The 22,126-nt window shown below is 40.5% G+C and overlaps 1 long non-coding RNA gene across 1 annotated transcript; it reads left to right on the forward strand.

Moving 5' to 3' along the window:
* The first annotated feature begins 136 nt into the window (after nucleotides 1-136).
* LOC129060041 (uncharacterized) lies at nucleotides 137-21,111 on the forward strand. The gene is made up of 3 exons (XR_008526375.2): nucleotides 137-870; nucleotides 5,106-16,583; nucleotides 18,314-21,111. It is a non-coding gene; the product is annotated as an uncharacterized LOC129060041 (long non-coding RNA).
* Nucleotides 21,112-22,126: the final 1,015 nt, after the last annotated feature.

Genomic DNA, 22,126 nt, shown 5'->3' on the forward strand with positions numbered 1-22,126 from the left:
TTTCAGTTACCAATGCTAGTCTAAATTTTCTATAGTTTTCTATATAATCTCCATATTTTTAGTACATTACTTTTTTTACCTTTATTATTATTATTTTTATCTCCCACTTGGCTTGGCTGCTTTAGTACATTTTTAAATGCTGCACAGACAATATCTGATAGTTCAAGTAGAATTCAATGTTTTCTCTTTTTTTAACTTTTAACTTCTGGGGTACAAGTGGAGCTTTGTTACATAGGTAAACTTGTATCCTGGGGGTTTTGTTGTTGAGATTATTTCATCACCCAGGTATTAAGCATAGTACCCATTAGTTATTTTTCCTGATCCTTTTCTTCCTCCCTCTCTCCACCCTTTCAAAGGCCCCTGTGTCTTGTTGCCCTCTGTGTGTCCATGTGTTCTCTACATTTAGCTCCCACTTATAAGTGAGAATATGCAGTATTTGGTTTTCTGTTCCTGCATTAGTTTGCTGTGAATAATGGCCTTTGGCTCCATCCATGTCTCTGCAAAAGGATATGAACTCCTTCTTTTTTATGGCCATATAGTATTCCTTGGTGTATATATACCATATTTTCAACATGAAAAAGTGGTTGAATATCAAAATCATCATTTGAAAAAAGAAATCCACAAAACTGGGTGGGAGTGGTCTGGGAGGAGATTGTACTGGATGAGGAGATGTGTTTAGAGCATAGCTTACTTTTTTCTTTCTTTCTTTCTCTCTCTCTCTTTCTTTCTATTTTTTTTTTCAGACAGAGTCTCTGCTTGCTCTGTCACCCAGTTTGGAGTGCAGTGGCACGATCATGGATAACTGCAGCCTCGACCTCCCAGGTTCAAGCACTCCTACCACCTCAGCCTGCCAAGTAACTGGGATTACAGGTGCACACCCCCATTCCTGGCTTCCTTTTTTTTTTTTTTTCTGGTATAGATGAGGTGTTGCTATGTTCCCCAGGTGGTCTCAAACTCCCAGGCACAAGTGATCTTACAGCCTCAGCCTCCCAAATTGTTAGGATTACAGGTGTGAGCTGCTACGCCAGGCCTAGAGCATAATTTCTTAGATTAGTTAAATGTGTTTCATGGGTAAACCTGCTTTTAGACTTCAATGATACTACTTACCAGAAGAATGTTCCAGAGGCAATTTAGTATATGTTGGTCATCAGTGTTTAGGAATTGGGTAACCAAACCAGCAAGCTTAATGTAACAGACAAGGAGTGCAGAGCAATGGTTATGAGCACACATTCTGCTTTGGGGAATTTGCACAACGTGATCTTGGGCAATTTACCTAGCCTCTCTCTGCCCCAAGTTCCTCACCTGTAAAAGGAGGATAACAGAACTACCTCTTAAGACTGCTGTGATGATTCATGAGGTAATAATATATGTATCACAAGATATTGTGAACATTAATCCTGGCACATAGTAAGCACTCAGATATCAAAGTGAATACTCTGCCCAGTTTTTAAGTTAGTGTAGACTCCAGATGAACCATAAAACTGGTGGAAGTTTTAAAATAATGCCCATTTCTAGAGGTGGAAAAAAATAGGAAGATCAAAGAGTCCTGGACTCTATGAAGGGATTGTGAAAAAGGAGAGAGATAATTAAGCATTTGGTTTGTACCAAGGAGGAAACAGGTTTAATTTATAGCAGGAAAGGCTTAGTTTCAAGTTTGTAGACTTCCTGGCACATTGCCCTGTAAGATACTATTGAGCTGAAAATTGCAAAGAAAGGAAAACTTACTCAATGTCAGTCAAGATGGCATTAGTAAACTTGGAAGCTTCCCTGCATCTTTTCTGGATATGAAGTATAGTGATTTGACATAAATATACTACTGCCTAAAACAAAAGAGCTGGATTCTACCACTATTAGAGTCACTTAACAGGGAGAATCATTTCACCCTGGGTCTCCTGTTAGCAATTCAGTAACTAAGTTCCCTTGGTTGAGTTCCAAGACCAGTAATTCTTACAAGGAGGTTCACTCTAGAGCAAATAGTGTTTATGGTGATGTTTAAGCCTTACCCATGTTCAATTTGAATTACAATGGAAAGTAAAAGTATTTGACATCTGATAATCCATTTACATTTGTAAGTGATCTCAATTTAAATCACCGTGCCTATGGCCTGACAGATGAGTTACTGATTTTGATTTTCCTGAGGTTTATGACTTTTTTTTTTTTTTTTGGTTTATAACGTTTTAAAACTCATTAACATTTTCAATATTTACTATTTCATTTTATTACATAAAGCAGCACACAAACAAATTGAAAATTATTTCTAAACCAAATTTAATCCAGAACAGTTATTAAAACAATATATGTTAAAAAATGACATTTTAAAAAGCAAATGTGAAGAAGATATAGAGAAATACTGGAGTATCCATTGTCAGAATGATTAAATTTCAGTTCAAAGGGACTTTGAAGATCAGTTGATTTGTCCATCCTTCGTCATGTTATACACAGGCTGCCTCTTTGCATGTTCCTTGAAGTTGTGCAGGACAGAGCCTGTGTGGCCTCGCCCAGTGCCCTGGTAATAGATGGGAAAATGGACTTAAATGCACTTGCCCCAGGCTTCTTAAAAGGTTTGGTTTCTCGTTGACTTCTTGGGTGCTTTCCAAACTCCACAGTGTTGAAATAAAAGTTGACCTGCTAAATCTAAATTCACATCCTATACCAGGACATGTTGTTTGGTTAAAATGAGAACCTTGGAGGATATTATATTAAGTGAAATAATCCAGGCATAGAGAGACAAATACTGCATGTTCTCACTCATTTATGGAAGGCAAAAAAGTTGACCTCATAGAAGTAGAGAGTAGAATAGTAGCTCCTAGAGGCTGGGAAAGGTGTGTGTGTGGTGGGTGGGGTGGTAGGGAGCTAGCCAGAGGTTGATTAGCAAATACTAAGTTACTGCTAGATAGGAGGAATAAATCTTAGTGTTCTATGGCACTATAGAATGACTACAATTAACAAAAATTTACTTTCAATTTTTGTGAATAATTTGTATTCAAAACCTACAAGAGTGGATTTTGAATGCTCCCAACACAAAGAAATAAAGTTTTGAGGTGATGAATTTGCTATTTACCCTGATTTGATCACTACACAGTGTGTAGGCATGTCAAAATATCACATGGTACCCCATAAGTATGTACAATTATTACGTGTCAATTAAAAATAAAAGCAAATAATCACTAGTGAAGACAAAACTGATTTAAATCTTAAAAAATTTATGCTCCCCAAATATCTAAATGCTTTCAAAACAGAATTTCAAAATGCATCCAGAGGAAGGACATAGAATAGAGTAGAAAAAATAGTGCATAGCTGTTTGGATAGCAATAGCAGTAAACCTGTTTTTTTAAAAAAAAAAAATGAACAGTTCCCTTGAGGTAGAAAGTAGGTAGGAGCACATGGAAGAAACTCAGGCCTGGAGCCATTTGGTGGCGTCAACCTCTGGTGATTTGAGAGCTGCTCTGCTGCCTGCGGTGCTCTCAGTGGTTCCTGTCTCATTGTCTTAATTTTATGGGATCCTGGTTTAGGTAACCTCACAGAAGCAAGGATTCTTTGAAGAATCTATAAAATGTAACTTAGAGAAGTCATTGAGCAATAGCTGAAGGAGGCACTGGGGAAAATTGAGAATGTGAGCAACAGCAAGCAGAGGTAGCACTAAGATATTTACTTTTGCATTTGGGGAAATGCATCTAACTTATATGTTATGTAACTTGTATCCTTTGGACTTCAAAATGCATTGAAATATATGCAAATAGAAACTTTTAACCTCTTTTTCTTTTCCGTCCTGGTGAATTATTTGTACCATGGTCATTGTGATACAATTTCTGACATTTATCCATGAAGGGCAAGAAATATCATATACTTCTTTGGCATTACTTACATGTACAGCATTATGATGGGGGTAAGATAGAGTTTTATTACATTTGTCTCATATTATTAAGATAAAGGAAAGGGAGAGATGAATCCCTAGTTTTCTATGTTCCTGTTTATTCTCCCAAATATACCGCGTATGTGTTTTTTCATTTGTCAAAGCTTATCAATTGAGTGTGAAACTCTATTTTCATTCATAGTCCACAAAGACTTACTCTAAATTGCAACCTATTGCAGTGGAAAACAAACAAAGAAAAACAAAAACAGGCTGGCTGGCATTGAAAGTGCTGGCAGGCTGAAGCAGTAATCTGTTGGTAATTTTATAAGATTTCTTTGTTGATTACTATTTGGGCAGTGTCCACATCACTGATGAGTTCACACACTCACAGCTGCTCTAGGAGCAAGACAACATCTCCAAAAATAGACAAGGATTATTCTGACCATTTAAAAAGCTGGTTCCTGCTAATGGTATTGTTGATGATCTTCTACAAGAATTTCAATTAAATGAAAATCAAATGCCAGCTCTCAGAGGCCATATGGTGTCATGAAGGAAAAGCCACACACCCATAGTCAAGAAGCCCTAGTTCCTGCCCGGGCATTGCCAACAACTAACTGAGGAAGACAGTGATCAGCTCATGCATGCACAGACCTAGGCAAAGGTCTTTAGAATCAGAGAGAAAGGACCTGCTGCTTCGGTAACCCAAAGAAACTGAGGAAAAGCTTATATTAGACTGAGAAGAACAGACACACCTGAGAGGACAGAAAGGAAGGATTGGGCTCGAAGAGAAAACGGCAGAGAACACCCCCGAGTGCGGAAACAATAACTCTTATTTTTTAGTGCCTATAGAATGCCAAGCACTTTTTAAAAATAACTTATTAATATTTTTTTGGAACATGTAATAAATCGATCACCATCCTTTCAAATTTCATGCATTGACATCACTCAGCAGTTGCCACATTGCAATGCCAAAGGGCCAAGCACTTTCATCTAGTATTTCTAATGGATAAAACAAACTTCCACCAAAATGTGTAATTGCGGTTGTTGAGGAAACTGAAATTCAGAGAGGTTGAATTCTCGGAGACACACAGCTGGTGCATGGCACCACTCCTCTTACTGGAGATTTGGGCAAGGCTTTCAGGTGATTCAAGCTCTCCTGAGTGAAGGGAGCCTATCGACTATGAAGATTCTCATTCTGTGTAGTCTGAAATGTTCTCACTTGATGGTAAAATGCTTCCTTTTCTTTACTTAGCTTGCACGAGAAGAGAACTAACAAAAAGAAGGAAGGAAGAGAGGAAGAAGAGGAGGAATCGAGAGAAGAAAGTAAAGAAGAAAGGAAAAGGTAGAAAGAAAAAAATTAAAAGGTAAGAAATAAAGGGAAGAACTAGTGGGGCCAAGAGAATAAAAGGAATCTGAATAAAGATTCTATTTTCTGAAGAGTAATAAAATACCTTTCCCTATGTCCTGACCCCAGGTACAGGGGCCTGTTTTCTCCAGATGTAATAACTGCTTCAAAGGAAGCTTCAGACCAAGAGCAAGTAACTTAGCCAAGTCAAGGAACTGCAAAATGGACACTCCATTCAGAAAGCATTTATTTTGAAGAATTAGATCTATTTTCTTCATTTGCTTGGTAAATTCAGGCTAGTTTTCACCATAATATTATTATAACTTGTATACAAGATCTGCTATAAAATTTTATGTAAACTAAGTGTTTAATAATAGGGAGCCACAGAACAATTCTAGGATGTTAAATTCTTTTCAGAGAGGAAAGCTGAGCGTGGCCATTGTCCATGTGTGTTTAATGATCTTCTGTGCTTGCTATTATAATTATATCACAGTCATTAGTTTACTCACAAAGACTTGCAAATATGATATATGAATATAGAATATATTACTATTATAATAATTTTTTTCTTGAGACAGAGTACCGCTCTGTCACCCAGGCTGGAGTGCAGTCGCACGATCTCAGCTTACAGCATTCTCCGCCTCCCAGGTTCAACGGATTCTCCTGCCTCAGCTTCCCAAGTAGCTGGGGTTATAGGCATGCGCCACCACACCTGGCTCATTTTTTTGCATTTTTCATAGAGACGAGGTTTCACCATGTTGTCCAGGCTGGTCTCCAACTCCTGGCTTCAAGTGATCTGCCCGCCTTAGCCTCCCAAAATGCTGGGATTACAGGCAGAAGCCACTGTGCCCAGCAACAATTATAATAATTTTAACAACTGACTTGAATTAAACCCATTCTTTCTTAGCATAGCCTTCTCCAATCAAATTAAAACTGCACCCCTAACACTGTCTCCTATACCTATTACTTTTTTAATAGACTAATTGCCACTCTAAAATTTTACCTTACATATTATTGTTGGTCTCCTTTCAGAGAATATAAACTCTGGGGCCGGAGTTGCTCTGTTTTGTTCCCTGCTCTATCTCCAGGACCTGGCTCAGGGCCTGCATGAAATAAGTGCTAGTAACTAGTCATCGAATGAATTCATGAACAAATGATGAGTGAATACGTGAGCAAATGAATGTCATGTTCCAAGAACTACACTTTTACTTACCTATGTTTTTTAGCTTGATTGTCACATCATTCTAAGGTAGGAAGTCATTTTTAGAATGACTGAGTTACTTGCCCAAAGTCTCACAGGTATTAAATATCAGGGCATGACCCAGCCTTCTGATTCCAAAGCCCTTCAACAACTATGCTATGAAATAATAGTTCTTGTGTGTGTGTGTGTGTTTGTGCACATGCGTGCATGTGCACACTTCATCCCTGCAGTTAGATTGCCCTAAACTTTCTGATTAAAAAAAAAAAAACTCGGTTATATGCAACCAAAAGATGATGACAAGACAAAATGGAACAGTTAAAAGATAAAAATAAATGTTTAGCTTTCTTTAGTTACTGCTAAAAAGAGAATTGCTTGTGGGAGTGGGAGAAAAAAACAAAAGAGTGAAATTCTCCTTTTTCACACTTTTTCATACCATGGTGCACACATAATTCAATTTACCGTTTTCCTTTAAATTAAATATGTAAAAATACTCTTTCTCCAATGTGCAACATAGCATATCTTGTCATCATGTAGTATCAGTATTAGTTCATCATGCTCTTCAGGGTAAGAGAAGTCTTGATTTTTTTTTTTTTTTTTGAGACCGAGTCTCACTCTGTCGCCCAGGCTGGAGTGCAGTGGTGCAATCTCGGCTCACTGCAACATCCGCCTCCTGGGTTCAAGTGATTCTCCTGCCTCAGCCTCCCAAGTAGCTGGGACTACAGGCATGTGCCACCACGCCCAGCTAATTTTTTGTATTTTTAGTAGAGACGAGGTTTCACCATGTTAGCCAGGATGGTCTCGATCTCCTGGCCTCGTGATCCACCCGCCTAATCCTCCCGAAGTGCTAGGATTACAGGCGTGAGCCACTGCTCCCAGCATTGGTTTGCGTTTCTTACCTAGACCATCTGTTTCCAACTCTCTACTCTTGACTCCATTCAAAGTAGGGATGCACCATAAATATGTCCACTTTGCAGTCTGAGAAGTTGTCAGGTGTTCCTGAGCAATACACTGGTGGTCTCAGAACAGAGAAATTGAACTAGTGAGGTGTAAAACACAGTATGTTTGAGTATGGTGGTGATGTCAATAGGATAGTTGTTTAAATTTTACTTTTCTTTTTCCAGTCTCTTAAGTTAAATTTAAACAGTTAAAGTATGAATTCTGCCTGAAATTAGGGGAAACATTATGGCCTCATTCAGAGCCAGGAGAACTGGATTCACATTCCAATTCTGCCACTTGTTTGATTTGCTCTGTGGCCTTGGACAAATGGGATTTTATTTCATCAGCTGGGAAGTGAAGTAATCATGCTTGCCCTGGATGCTTCTGTGAGTGGAAGATCATAATTGGAGTGCATGAAAGACTTTGTAAACTGTTAAGTGCTCTATAAACGTTAGCATTTTACTCAATAAATTTTTATCACACATTCGGTGGAATAAGGAAAGAGAATTGAAATAATACAGTTTTTGTTCATTGCCTTAGATTATAATTCAAATATAATACAGTTCATTACATTTCATATTTGTGGCTATTTCAGTAAATTTATTTGTCAAACTCTATATTAAATAAAATAAATCTATTATATTTTATCTATGGGAAAGTCATTTGATTTACATACAAATTTTCTAAGATGTATTTTTATTCATTTCTCTTCTTATACTTTTGTTCTGTGGATAATATATTCAAATGATTCAAATATTTAAAATTTAAAAAGATATGCAACAGAAAGTATACTTCCCGTCTTTGCCCCACAATAGCCTAGTTCCTATGCCCTCTCCAGTAATCTGTATTCGAGTGTCTTAAATATAATTTTGGACTGGTTTTATGTGCACATGTAAGGTTAAGATCTGTTTTGCAGTAACATGGGTTTCTTTAGGCTTAGGGTATTGGGAGGGGAGGCAGGAGCTAACTCTTCTAGGCAACAACAAGTTCACACACTGGTTCAGTGGTAGAGCCAGATTTGAACTAAATTTGTTTGTTTCCAAAGCTGGTATCTGGTCCATTGTGTCAGACTGAAGAGATATGGAGTTAAAGGTCAGAGGAAAATTAAGTGAGGGGAGGAGGTGAGTGATAAGGGGAGCAGGAAGAAAGCAGGCATTGCGTATTTGGCTCTACCTAGAGAAAGGGTCCCAGTCCAGGAACATCAGGAGGTGAACCACAAATGATGTGTGCTCAAATGCAGACAGGTGTCCAGCCTCACCTCAAACTGGGGAACTATATGCCTTGCAATCTAGGAGCTCAGAGGCTTTTCCTAGTAAGTCACTATGACTCGTGATTAAGATCCAAAGTAGTAGGGTAGACTGAGCCTATAGGGCCACATTCATTCATCTGAGAGGCAGGAGAGCAGGTACAACTTCAGTTTTTCTTCCAAGTGAAACCCAGAAGTGCATCTGACTTTTTTCTTCTGCATGGACCAAGTCTGGAGAAAGATCAGTAAGTAACCTTCAAAGGTGAAGCTGCTTCTTCTAAGATTGCATTTTTAAAGAGGCTACCAAGGGATGAATACCCTGACGAGTGCAGAAATGGCCTTCAGACATCCATTGCCATCACTTTGCAATGGGCATTTGAAACACTTGGCCTAGAGAGTAACCTCTTAGGTCAGCCTTCAACTAATTAGCTTATTTTCAGGGACTTTGAAATTCTGAGATGTTGTAAGATATTCCATCAGGAAATTTTTGGAACTTGGAGAGATTAGTTTACACATGGTTGGCCTGACATTTTTTCTTGAACACTGTATTCTTAAATGCAACACACACACACACACACACACCTATCCGTTACCACGCAGTGACAGAATTATGGGATTTGTTGGTGTCTTACATGTTTGTTTGTTCTCAACTGCCTTCAGCTACTCAAAAATAACCTAAGAATTCTAGTTTGAATTTCAAAGATGTTTCTAAACTTGTGTTTTTGCTGCATTATGTTATCCTAAAAATACTTCCAACTTTTCTTGATTTTTTTCCCTGTGTAATTGTTTTCATGTGTTTCTATTTTCTTACATCTGAAAAGTAACACTTTGAAAACCACATGTGGTTGCTATGTTCCAGAAGGGCCACTCAGTAGGAAGCACCCTGGAGTCATGGAGTCATGGGACTTTGTGATTTCTCCTCTCCTTTATTTCACTGATTTTAAGCTGAACTTTATAGTGTGTCCTCATCAAAAAAACTGGATAAGGAGAAAGATGCTGGAGATATTCAACATGTTTGTATCTGTCAAAGCTATATTAGGATCTAAACAATTAGTTGTATGAGTCAGGCATATGCAAAAGATGAAAAAAGTAGCGTTATACAGTGAGAATTTCATAGCTTCTGATATCTCAGCAAAACATAAAGCTTGAACAGAATCTCAAATGCAATTCTTCCATGTCACTAAATTGTTGATCAAATATTCAATTCAGCCTGGCGCAGTGGCTCATGCCTGTAATCCCAGGACTTTGGGAGGCAGAGGCAGGTGGATTACTTGAGCCCAGGAGTTTGAGACCAGCCTGGAAAACATGGCGAAACCCCATCTCTACTAAAAACACAAAAATTAGCCGTAGCATGAGAATTGCTTGAATCCAAGAATCAGAGGTTGCAGTGAGCCAAGATCGTACCACTGCACTCCCACTCCAGCTGGGCGGCAAAGTAAAACTCGGTCCAAAAAAAAAAAAAAATTTAATTCATGAGCAAAGTGATGTAGATTCAACAATAGTCATTACAGCACAATTTTTATAGCAAGAGATCAGAAAAAACTTAACCATCTTGAGGTAATTGCTTACAAACTATGGCATATCAATAAAATTAAGCTGTTTAGATAGCTTTAAAAAAATAGGCTGGGTGCCGTGGCTCATGACTGTAATCCCAGCACTTTGGGAGGCTGAGGTGGGAGGATCCCTTGAGGCCAGGAGTTTTGAGACTAGCCTGAGCAACGTAGCAGGACCCTGTCTCCACAAAAAAAAAATTGTTTTAGTTAGTGGGTATGGTGACACATGCCTGTAGTCCTAGCTACTCGGGAGGCTGAGTCGAGGATCGCTTGAACCTAGGAGATGAGCTACGATCACACCATTGCACTCCAGCCTGGATGACAGAGTAAGACCCTGTCGCTAAAAGTAAATAAATAAAAATAAAATAAAATAAACACAACAGTGTCCAAGGTATATTGTTAGAGAAAATCCAAGGTGCAGAAAAGTGGGGTGTGTGGGTCTTTGTGTACACACGTATATATACAGGCGTACCTTGTTTCACTGCACTTTTCAGATACTGTGTTTTTTACTAATTCAAGGTTTGTGGTAACCCTGCATTGAGCAAGTCTATCAGAGCCATTTTTCCAACAGCATGTTCTCATTTTATTTCTCTGTGTCACATTTTGATTGTTTTCTCAATCTTTTAAACATTTTTCATTATTATTATATATGTTACTGTGATCTGTGATCAGTGACCTTTGCTGTTATAGTGTAATTGTTTTGGGGTGCCAAAAACCACACCCATAGAAGACAGCTAACTAAATCGATATATGTTTTGTGTTCTGACTGCTCCACTGATCAGTTGTTCCCCATTTTTCTCCCTCTTCTGAAGACTTCCCATTCCCTGAGATGCAACACTGTTGAAAGGAGGCCAATTAATAACCCTGGAGTGGCCCCTAAGTATTCAAGTGAAAGGAAGAGTTCTATGTGTCTCATTTTAAATCAAAAGCTAGAAATGATTAAGCTTATTGAGGAGGACATGTCCAAAGCTAAGATAGGCCAAAGCTAGGCCTCTTCTGCCAAATAGCAAAGTTGTGAATTCAAAGGGCACGTTCTTGAAGGAAATTACAAGTGTTACTCAAATGAACTCAAGAATGAAAAGAAAGGCTGGGCACAGTGGCTCACACCAGTAATCCCAGCATTTTGGGAGGCCGAGGTGGCAGAATACTTGAGGTCAGGAGTTCAAGACCAGCCTAGACAACATGGTGAAACTCCATATTTTTAGTAGAGATGGTGAAACCCTGTCTCTACTGAAAATACAAAAATTAGCCAGACATGGTGGTGCACACCTGTAGTCCCAGATACTCGGGAGGCTGTGGCAGGAGAATCACTTGAACCTGGGAGTCAGAGGTTGCAGCGAGCCAACATTGTGCCACTGCACTCCAGCCTGAGTCACAGAGCAAGACTCTGTCAAGAAAAGAAAAAAAAAAAGAAAGAAAGCAAAACAGCCTTATTGCTGATATGGAGAAAGGTTTAGTGGTCTGGATAGAAGTTCAAACTAGACACAACACTTCCATAAGCCAAAGCCTAATCAAGAGGAAGAATCCAACTCTCTTTAATGCTATAAAGGTTAGAAAAGGTGAGGAAGCTGCAGAAGAAAAATTTGAAGCTAGCAGAGGTTGATTTGTGAAGTGTAAGGAAAGAGGCCATTTCCATAACATAAAAGTAGAAGGTGAAACAGCAAGTGCTGATATAGAAGCTTCAGCAAGTTATCCAAGGGTCACTAATGAAGGTGACTACACTGAACAATACATTTCCTTCTTTTTTTCTCAATCAGCTTTCTCAGGTTGAACACAACAGATTTTCAGTGAAGACAAAACAACCTTATACTGTATTGTAAGGAGATGCCATCTAGGACTTAATAACTAGAGAGGGGAAGTCAATGCCTGGCTTCAAAGATTCAAAGGATGGGCTGACTCTCCTGTTGGGGCTAAATGCAGTTGGTGACTTTAAGTTGAAGCCAGTGCTCATTTATCATTCCAAAAATTCTAGGGTCTTTAAAAAGTAGCTAAATCTATTCTGCTTGTGCTCTGTAAGTGAACAACAAAGCCTAGATGACAGCACATCAGTTTACAGCATTGTCTGCTGATTGTTTTAAGTCCACTGTTGAGATCTACTGCTCAGAAGAAAAAAAAAAATTCCTTTCAAAAGATTACTGTTCATTGACAATGCACCTAGTCACCCAAGAGCTTTGATGGAGATATACAAGGGGATGAATGTTGTTTTCATTCCTGCTAACACAACATTCATTCTGAAACCCATAGATTGAGGAGTAATTTTGACTTTCAAATTTTATTATTTAAGAATTCATTTCATAAGTCTATAGCTGTCATAGATAGTGATTCTTCTGATGAACAAATTAAACTGAAAACCTTCTGGAAATGATTCACCATTCTAGATGCCATTAGATTCAGATTAAAATATTGACATTAACAGAAGTTTGAAAGAAGTTGATTTCAATCCTCGTGGATGATGTTGAGGGATTCAAGACTTCAGTGGAGGAAGTAACTACAGACTGAGTTGGAAATAGCTGGAGAATTAAAATTAGAAGTGAAGATGAAGATGTGAAGATGTAACTGAATTGCTGCAATCTTATGATCAAACTTAAATGGAGGAGAAGTTGTTTCTTATGGATGAGCAAGTAACATTATTTATTGAGGTGGAATCTACTCGTGGTAAAGATGCTATGAACATTGTTGAAATGATAACCAAGGATTTAGAATACTACATAAATTTAGTGATTAAGCAGCAGCAAGGTTTGAGAGGACTGACTCCAATTCTGAAAAAAATCTATTGTGGGCAAATGCTATCAAACAGCACTGCATGCTGCAGAGAAATCTTTTGTGGAAGGAAGAGTCAATTGACGAGGCAAACCTCATTTTCTTGTTTTAAGAAATTTCCACAGCCACTCCAACTTTCAGCAACTGCCACCCTGATCAGCAGCCAGCAACATCAAGACAAGACTCTCCACTAGAAAAAGATTACAACTTGCCAAAGGCTCAGATAATTATTAGCATTTTTTAGCAATAAAGTAAACTTGAGGGGAAAGCAGTCATAACTGGGGGAACTACTGGAGGTGTTCAAATAGGAAAGAGGTGTGTTCAGAGTTTTCAGAATGTTGTTCTGACTGCAGAGTGCAGTATGAATTGGTGGATGAGCATGAGATCCTAGTTAGGAGGCTGTAGCAATGGCCAACAGGGAGGGAGGAGGGCCTGAACCGAGGATTTCACACTAAGAAGGAAAGGTAGTGGAACGAATGTGGAGGAGGCAGCACCAGTGGAACTTGGTGATTATCAGGAGTCAAGGTCCCAGGTGGAGGAAAAATCAAGGGTCACAAGGGGATTTTGAGCCTGGGTTACTGGGACTATTGTGACACCATTAATAAAAGTGTGTCATATTCTTTATCACCTCCAGGCCCTTACACATCCTTTTCTGTCTTGTAAGTTTGCTCCCCCAGCCCCCAATATTTTCCTCCCACTCCCTCTGGCTATTTACCCTTTACTGTCAAGTGGACATCACTTCCTCTGGGAAGAGTTCCCCAATTCCTATGTATAGTTTTGGTGCCTTCCTTTGTGTTTTCACTGTAATACATATTTATTGTAAAGTATCTTACAGGCTACATAATATGATTAACTGTTTTTCCAAATCTTAGCTTGGATTTCCCCAAAGTAGAGCCTGAAAGAAAGACCTACATGTGGGTGATGTTAAACAAAAATTGTGGGAAGCCACTGTTTTCTACTGAGCTCCTTCATGAGGCCCCAGTGGTACAGAACAAACCAAATGCCACACAGTTGAACGGAAACTTTAAGGAAGCAGACAGATCCCCAAACAGATCAGTTTTTCCTGAAAACAGGAGATTCCAGTCTTGCTGAGTCAGTGTAATTGGAAAGTTCCCTATGCTTTAACCTTCACCAAAAAAAGTAGCCTGAAGTAACCTGATGTTAACCAATCAGCTTTTTTTCCCCCTATTATTCTATTTCCTTGTTTCTGCCTAATCTAGTATTTTGTCATTGCCCAGTGGGAACTCTCATCCTATTTTTGAGAGTGGAAGCTGACTGGATTCATGAATCACAAATGAAAGCCCATACGATTTATAACTAAATTTGTTGTAATTTTGTCATTTGACAGTAGTTTATTTGGTAATGTGATTGCAGGGAGTAGGAATGAGGAATGAGAAAATGCAAAAGGGAATAAGCAGGAAGCCAGGACAAAGATGCTTTATCAGGTAGCCACCATTGTGGAGGCTCAATTCTACAGGAACCTTCTGAGAAGACTTACTAAATAAGAAGAAGACAAGGGAAGAATTTATCCATCAGCTTCCATCCTCCACATGTCAACAACTGTCCCACAGGGCATTCTGTCATTCACATTTTGCCCTAGCACTATGCTGGCCATTCCCCCACAGTCATCCCAGGTAGTGGCACTGGGTTTTCCTGCTCTTGCCTGAAGTCAGTCCAAGCCTTTGTGGAAATGGATGTTAGAACAAGAGGCAAGGCCAAGAATATTGAGAATTGTGTCTAAGAGGTATCTGAACTCAGAACTGAGGAAGAACATGATGGAATAGAGGAAAGAATAGTCTTGATGAGAAAAGAATATGTGAGCACAGCATGAGCATCTTGGCAGATAATATAAAGCTGGGAAAAGCTGACCTGGGGAGGAAGGGCTTGGGATCCCTCCATACTTCTGTCATCCCCGGCAGCTTTAATCATACCTGCCATCTATCATCTAGGACCATCTGCCTCCACTTTCATTTCAGGGTTTTATACATTTTTGCATTTTGGCAGTCTGTGAGTCATGCCTACGTTCTATGAAGAGAATTCAGGGATGATGATATGATTTGGCAATTATAGAAATAGAGATAATGTTAGAAGCCTTAGGAAAGGGTGAAATTGTCAAGGAAGACAATGCAAAATGAAAACAGAGTTTAACATAAAACTTTTGGTCAGAGGAAGGCAAGAAGCCACTGAATATGACAGATGGAATTAACCCAGCTGTTAGGAAAAAAACCTGCAGCACAGAGGTAGAGACCTCATTGGAAAGGCCAGAGTGGGTGACAGGAAGACAGTACAAACTATTCTTTCAAGATGTTTGGTGATAGGAAGGACAGGGAAGATGCTTGAGGGGGCAGTGTGGTTATAGGAATGCTATCTTGGTGTTTAAGAAGATACTTTTTATCATATTTGGAGTTCTAAGAGGAAGGATGAGTGGACAAGAGAAAAATGAAGGTGTCAGAAAGAAGATTAATAAGTAAAGCCAGATCTTGGACAAGTTGTGAGGCACCAAGGGAACAGGTCTAACCTTAAAAAGGATGATGTAATAAGACTGAAATACACTTCATCTTTTAAATAGAAAGAAAGGAAGAATAAAAGAATGAGGACACTCAGAAATTTGAGGGGTGGAGAGGAACTGAAGGATCATTTTAACTTTATCAGGGAAGTTGAAGGCCGAGTCTTTCCCTGTAGGGGTGTGTGCATCTGTGCTCATGCATGTGCATGGGGGGGGAAGGACAAGGCAAAGTGACAGGTAACTGTGAACAAGCAGATGTTTGGAGTTGGAGATCTTGACTGTAGAGTCATTGAGAGTCATGATATGTATGGTGGCCAAGGTGGAGAGGACAATCTTTGTTACTGGCGAAGTTGAGGAATGTGGGGGATATTTCTATTTTAAGGTAAGTGAAGATAAAAAAAAAATTGTGATCGATAAAAGGACAAAGAGTGGAGTGTCAGGACTATGGAGGACACGGGATGGAGAGCCAGCTATAGACATGGGCAGCCTACACTTCAAATAAGAAAATGAGGCTTCTCTACTCCCTTGTTAGGGAGAGACATTCTAGCAAAAGCAGGGGCCATTATACACCTGAACATAGGAGAAGGAACACCCATTTGTTGTCCCCTGCTTGAGGAAGGAATTAATCCTGAAGTCTGGGCAACAGAAGGACAATATGGATGAGCAAAGAATGCCCATCCTGTTCAAGTTAAACTAAAGGATTCCGCCTCCTTTCCCTACCAAAGGCAGTACCCCCTTAGACCCGAGGCCCAACAAGGACTCCAAAAGATTAAGGACCTAAAAGCCCAAGGCCTAGTACAAGCATGCTATAGCCCCTGCAATACTCCAATTTTAGGAGTACAGAAACCCAACAGACAGCAGAGGTTAGTGCAAGATCTCAGGATTGTCAATGAGGCTGTTGTTTCCTCTATACTCCTCTGTACCTAACCCTTATACTCTGCTTTCCCAAATACCACAGGAAGCAGAGTGGTTTACAGTCCTGGACCTTAAGGATGCCTTTTTTCTGCATACCTGTACATCCGGACTCTCAATTCTTGTTTGCCTTTGAAGATCCTTCAAACCAAGCATCTCAACTCACCTGGACTGTTTCACCCCAAGGGTTCAGGGATAGCCCCCATCTATTTGGCCAGGCATTAGCCCAAGACTTGAGCCAGTTCTCATACCTGGACACTCTTGTCCTTCGGTACGTGGATGATTTACTTTTAGCTGCCCATTCAGAAACCTTGTGCCATGAAGCCACCCAAGTGCTCTTAAATTTCCTCGCCACCTGTGGCTACAAGATTTCCAAACCAAAGGCTCAGCTCTGCTCACAGCAGGTTAAATACTTAGGGCTAAAATTATCCAAAGGTACCAGGGCCCTCAGTGAGGACTGTACTCAGCCTATACTGGCTTATCCTCATCCCAAAACCCTAAAGCAACTAAGAGGGTTCCTTGGCATAACAGGTTTCTGCCAAATATGGATTCCCAGGTACCGTGAAATAGCCAGACCATTATATACACTAATTAAGGAAACTCAGAAAGCCAATACCCATTTAGTAAGATGGACACCTGAAGCAGAAGCAGCTTTCCAGGCCCTAAAGAGGGCCCTAACCCAAGCCCCAGTGTTAAGCTTGCCAATGGGGCAAGACTTTTCTTTATATGTCACAGAAAAAAATAGGAATATCTCTAGGAGTCCTTATGCAGGTCTGAGGGACCAGCTTGCAACCCGTGGCATACCTGAGTAAGGAAACTGATGTAGTGGCAAAGGGTTGGCAACATTGTTTACGGGTAGTGGCAGCAGTAGCAGTCTTAGTATCTGAAGCAGTTAAAATGATACAGGGAAGAGATCTTACTGTGTGGACATCTCATGATATAAATGGCATACTCACTGCTAAAGGAGACTTGTGGGTGTCAGACAACCGTTTACTTAAATATCAGGCTCTATTACTTGAAGGGCCAGTGCTGTGACTGCGCACTTGTGCAACTCTTAACCCAGCCACATTTCTTCCAGACAATGAAGAAAAGATAGAACATAACTGTCAATAGGTGATTGCTCAAACCTACATCACTTGAGGGGACCTTCTAGAGGTTCCCTTGACTGATCCCAACCTCAGCTTGTATACTGATGGAAATTCCTTTGTAGAAAAGGGACTTCGAAAAACAGGGTATGCAGTGGTCAGTGATAATGGAATACTTGAAAGTAATCCCCTAACTCCAGGAACTAGCGCTCAGTTGGCAGAACTAATAGCCCTCACTTGGGCACTAGAATTAGGAGAAGGAAAAAGGGTAAATATATATACAGACTCTAAGTATGCTTACCTAGTCCTCCATGTCCACGCGGCAATATGGAGAGAAAGGGAATTCCTAACTTCTGAGGGAACACCTATCAAACATCAGGAAGCCTTTAGGAGATTATTATTGGCTGTACAGAAACCTAAAGAGGTGGCAGTCTTACACTGCCAGGGTCATCAGAAAGGAAAGGAAAGGGAACTAGAAGGGAGCCACCAAGCGGATACTGAAGCCAAAAGAGCTGCAAGGCAGGACCCTCCATTAGAAATGCTTACAGAAGGACCCCTAGTATGGGGTAATCCCCTCTGAGAAACCAAGCCCCAGTACTCAGCAGGAGAAATAGAATAGGGAACCTCACAAGGACATACTTTCCTCCCCTCAGGATGGCTAGCCACCAAAGAAGGAAAAATACTTTTGCCTGCAGCTAACCAATAGAAATTACTTAAAACCCTTCACCAAACCTTCCACTTAGGCATTGATAGCACCCATCAGATAGCCAAATTATTATTTATTCGACCAGGCCTTTTCAAAACCATCAAGCAGATAGGGCCTGTGAAGTGTGCCAAAGAAATAATCCCCTGCACTGCAGGCCATACATGTCAATCCCTGTATCTTTAACCTCCGTGTTAAATTTGTCTCTTCTAGAATTAAAGCTGTAAAACTACATTCTTCAAATGGAGCCCCAGATGCAGTCCATGACTAAGATCTACCACAGACCACTGGACCGGCCTGCTAGCCCATGCTCCAATGTTAATGACATCGAAGGCACCCCTCCTGAGGAAATCTCAACTGCACAACCCCTACTGCACCCCAATTCAGCAGGAAGCAGTTAGAGCAGTCGTCGGCCAACCTCCCCAACAGCACTTGGGTTTTCCTGTTGAGATGGGGGACTGAGAGACAGGACTAGCTGGATTTCCTAGGCCGACTAAGAATCCCTAAGCCTAACTGGGAAGGTGACTGCTTCCACCTTTAAACATGGGGCTTGCAACTTAGCTCACATCTGACCAATCAGGTAGTAAAGAGAGCTCACTAAAATGCTAATTAGACAAAAATAGGAGGTAAAGAAATAGCCAATAATCTATTGCCTGAGAGCACAGCGGGAGGGACAATGATCGGGATATAAACCCAGGCATTCAAGCCAGCAATGGCTACCCTCTTTGGGTCCCCTCCCTTTGTATGGGAGCTCTGTCTTCACTCCATTAAATCTTGCAACTGCAAAAAAAAAAAAAAAAAAGAAAGAAAGAAAGAAAAAGAAAATGAGGCTTCTGAGTGATGGTGGAGAACAGTGGCTGGAAGAATAGAACATCTACATGTATCAGTGATTTCTTCTGCATTCTCTATATCTCCCTGGAGCCCTTCTGATATGAATTAATCTCTCTCTCTCTTTCTCTCTCTCTCTCTCTCTCCCTCTCTCTCTCTCTCTCCCTCACTCTCTCTCCTCTCTCTGGCACAGTTTTTTTGGTCCAAGAATTTAAGTTACTATTCCCTCATCTTTTAGAAATGTAAAGTGGTACCTGTTGAGGCCTGTTCTGCATCCTAGAAGGAAGAAAGCAGCACACTGCTTCCCACTGCCAGGACAGCAGGTCATTTAGGCCATGCTCCCCATCTGACATTTGTACCTGGAGTAGTTGTTGTGTCTTCATACAACAGGCAGGGCCAAACCAGGCCACTATCTTTGCTGAGAACTTCTTCTTGGCAGACTACAGTATAAACACTTGGGGAAAAGGCAGCTGTAAAAGAGGAGAGGAAAGGAGGGGAAGGTGTATGGAGCAGTCACAGTTCTGAGTTGGAATCCTCCAGGGAGGATCACCCTTAAATCATAGTGCATCAGCCTACAAGTGTGAGACCTAACACAGCCAAGGTGGGGGGTACACGGAAAAAACAGGGATGGAAGGAGGTAGAAATAGTGCCCAGCATGATGCAGGAGGGCTGGGGTCCTTGAAGGCAGCCAGCCAGCTTGCTTTGCTCACCTGTTTTTCTGCATGGACCTTTGGATTATTTTAACACCAGATAGTACAACACATCCTCTTTTCCTGCTCCCTGAGCTTCCAGGGCAGCTCAATAGTTCAAATAGAGATTGGGAGCCTTGGCTCCAGAAGCCAAAGCAGTCATTTCTCTGAATGTCGTTGTCTCTAGATTCCCTTTTCTACTTGAAGAGAGTTTGGCTGGTGTCTCTACCCTGAAGGGTTCTCTACCTGGATTATAGGCTCTCTTGCCATGGTTAGAAGCCCCCAAATTACAGAGGGGCTCATTATTAGTGAAACTGAGGCCCAGAGGGAGGCCAGGAGGACACTTACCAGGATGAGCTCTGTGACCATGGGAAATAGGGATTACATTGTCACTTTTACAGAAGAGGAGAGGGAGGCTTGCAGCTTAAATGGCTTGCCCAGAACAAAGCTAGTAGGAGCTGCGGCCAGAATTTAAAACCAGGGCTGAGTTCAAGACAACACACTTCCTGCCCCCCTAGCTGTTTCCTAAGGTGCTATGACCCACCAAACCAAGAGGAGGGTCATGGCAGGGACCTGACTGGAGCTCTCTTCCTCAAACTCTACCTGCAGGCGCCTTTCCCCTGCACAGCTCTGCCGACCTCACAGCCTTTCTGAGGCATGGGTTCAGAATCAGGGAATGCTGATGGTAGAAAAAGAAAAGGGTATTTTTAATACATGTCAGTTCTGTCTCTCTTTTTTTTTTTTTTTTTGAGACAGGGTCTCACTCTGTCACTCAGGCTGGAGTGCAGTGGTACAATCATGGCTCACTGAAGCCTCCACCTCCCTGGGCTCAGGAGATCCTCCCACCTCAACCTCCCTAGTAGCTAGGACTACAGGCATGTCTACCTACAAGTGTGTGCCACCACATCTGGCTAATTTTTCTTTCTTTTTCTTTTTTTTTTTTTTTTGTACAGATGAGGTTTTGCATGTGCCCAGGCTGGTCTTGAACTCCTGGGCTCAAGTAATTTGCCCACTTTGGCCTCCCAAATAAAGTGTTGGCATTACTGGCGTCAGCCACCACAACCAGCCTGTCAGTTCAACCTTGATATAGGGAGCCCACTGCAGTCCAAATTTTCCATCCAGTGAAGGCTGACGCATTCTGAAGCTTGCCTAAGAGGATTTGCTTGAAGAAGGTCGATGGTCCATGATAAAATACAGATTTCTAGAAAGTAGTGAATACAAAAAACAATAGAAACTTTTGCTAATTTTGCAGGAGACATTGAATCATTTGAGTGAATTTGCATGTAAGTAGTCAATAATGTCAAATAGACAGTTTTTAAGAAAGAATTTATCATTTGTTTTGCGAATGCTGCCAACAGACTTCTAGATCTTGAAAGACCTTGGAGTGAGTCTAGTCAGCTACCTCATATTACTCATGAGAAAACTCAGATATGGGGTAACTGACTTGGCCAAGGAGACTAAGCTAATTAGAAGCTAAGCCATGGATGAAAACAGAGGTCCTTTGAGTTTTCCTTATAAAATTAGTGTCCTGATTGTAAGTTTGGTCCTATTTATGAATACCTTTTATTTGAATTATAAATATATATTCTACTTTGTTAAATTAAATGTGTATATTACTTAATACAAAATAAAATATAACTAAAATGTGAATGGTTTCTGAAATAAGACATTCTCATTTAATAGTAATAAAGTCCTGCAATACTTCATGGAGAAACTTATACCTTATGACTATTAAAGACAGAATATAATTTGTATTTTCAACTTTCAGAATCTTAAGAATTGTATCCTCCACCTGAAAAGTGGTCTTAGAATGGCAGTGTTATGGCTTGGACTGTACTCCCCAGAATTCCGTCTCTAGCATGTTTCTGGATAGGGTGGACCACAAGGATATTCTCTCTTCAGAGTTGGAGGATGGATGGGGGCAGTGGCCATTTTGTGGACTATCCACACCTTATCCCAATTGTTTTTCCAAATGCTAATCTAGGTGCTGCTGAGCAGAGATTATATAGACATAATTAAAGTCCCAAGTCAGTTTATTTTGAGTTAATAAAAAAGGGGCATCATACTGGTTGGGCCTGATTTAGTCAAGCCAAAGCCCTTTTAAGGAGCAACTAGACTCTTCCTAAAGTTCAGAGACTCCAAGCTTCAGCTCAGGCTCATGGGATTCCAGCTAGCTTATGACCTTCCCTTCCCAGCTGCCTGCTCTATGGACTTTGGGCTTGCTTAGCCAGCCCTCATGCATGTTTAAGTCAAATCCATTCCTATATACATATATATCTTATTGATTCTGCCTCTCTGGCTGAACCCTGACTGATACAGGCAGTTTCTGTAATTTATGTCTTAACCAGAATACTCTTTACCTTTTTCCCATTTAAGGTTCTGCTCACTCAAATGCTTTCCTGCCTTCATCTTGGCAATTTCTGCAGCAAATTAACCCCTAGCTGTTTCAAAACCCTCAGTATTCTAGCTGTACAATAGATGCCATGACATGAAGTCTAAATGTCATGGG

Source organism: Pongo abelii, chromosome 5 (assembly GCF_028885655.2).
Source record: "Pongo abelii isolate AG06213 chromosome 5, NHGRI_mPonAbe1-v2.0_pri, whole genome shotgun sequence".
In the NCBI taxonomy this organism is placed as follows: domain Eukaryota; kingdom Metazoa; phylum Chordata; class Mammalia; order Primates; family Hominidae; genus Pongo; species Pongo abelii.